Source organism: Sorex fumeus, unplaced genomic scaffold (genome assembly GCF_029834395.1).
Source record: "Sorex fumeus unplaced genomic scaffold, SorFum_2.1 ptg000034l, whole genome shotgun sequence".
NCBI classification, from domain to species: Eukaryota; Metazoa; Chordata; class Mammalia; order Eulipotyphla; family Soricidae; genus Sorex; species Sorex fumeus.
Window position 1 is genome coordinate 46036294 of NW_026606091.1, and position 1601 is coordinate 46037894.

Sequence of the window (1601 nt, forward strand, 5' to 3'; positions counted from 1 at the left end):
ATTTTAACATCTGAAACTCAACTTCATAATGAGAAACAGAGGAGACATGATGTCATACTGTAGAAGGTAGCTCCACTCTATTTTGTTTCCAAGCTGGCTTGACCTGAGATTTTTCAACAAAGTCCAGATGGAAAGAAGGAAGAAACACATATATATTCCAAGTTTTAAACAAAGACTTAAATCAGGGAGTTTCTCACTCATGAATTTAACATGCCTTGCACTTAATGCAAACCAAGCCACCCCTTCTTCCCTGCTCCTTGCCTCCTTACCCCAAACCGATCAGCCTGGTCTTGAATCTGCAGGATGCCTTCTGGCCTGGTAAAATGCCTTACAAGTAAAGGAGATGGAGGTTCATTCATTCTCACTGATACGAAAGTCATCTATCATCTTTCATCAGCTGTAACTCAGGTTTGTTTGGGGGTTGTTTGCTTCATTTTCATATTTTACTGCTTCTGGAATTAGAATGAATTTTAACTGTGATGTTTTGCAGTTTAATTGGGAAGGTTTCTGATTACTTGCTTTCATATTTTCTGGTACAGCATAAAATAATGCTGTATAAAATAATGCTGCATCTACTGCCAATATTGTTTTAGAATTTACAGAATTTAGTAACTAATGAGGGAAATTGATATGCGGGGGGCTTTCATTTGCTTCTGCTTGTTTTGTTTTTTTATACTATAGTGACTTCTCAAACTCTGCGTTTAAGAAAAGCTACATAAGGAAAGTCCCCTAAGGGCAGTTTTGTGCTCTGTGAAAGTTCACATCTGTGTCTGCTCTTGATTAGGAAAATATAAAGTCAGCAGTCACACTGGGGACTGGGAGAAGTGAGAAGTACAGGGACAGCTGCCCTGAAAGGTGGAGTGTATCTCCGTAGAAAAGAAAGCCCAGAATTGTCTGAGGAAAAAGGATCAACACTGCAATCCCTATTCCTCTAAAACCCCAGAACACCGGTATGAACCAGGATACCACTAAATGGGGGGATACTTTTAGAACATGGAATGAGTACAGGAGAAATGATCGAAATGTTTGTTTTTCTTGAGGAAGTCCTGTAATCTCTAGACAAGCCATGGTTTTCAAGGAGAACAGCAGCAAGTGGCTGAAACAGAATTATGGTTTTTGAGGAGAATGGCAGCAAGTGGCTGAGACAGAATTCCCCACATACTCTGTCACTTTGGCATAAGCCTTTTTTTTTTTTTTTGCTTTTTGAGTCACACCTGGAGATGCACAGGGGTTACTCCTGGCTCATGCACTCAGGAATTACTCCCGGCAGTGCTCGGGGGACCATACAAGATGCTGGGAATCAAACCTTGCTGCGTGCAAGGCAAACACCCGACCCCTGCCCGCTGTGCTATCACTCCAGCCCCTGGCATAAGGCTTTTGAAAAGCAACTCCCATGCATAGAGTGTGGCAGCCCAATCAGGAACTACAGGAACTACTGTGCTGGAGGGAATTCAGACCTTCAGGAGCCTTTCTTCATAAGATGGGCACCCATCAGACTGAGCAGTACCTGCCTTCCAATAGAAACCATAGGGTGGCAGGAGTCAAAGGAGTAGAACCAACGTGTCAGCATTCTCCACCCTCCACCAGGCATTTGAAAGTAA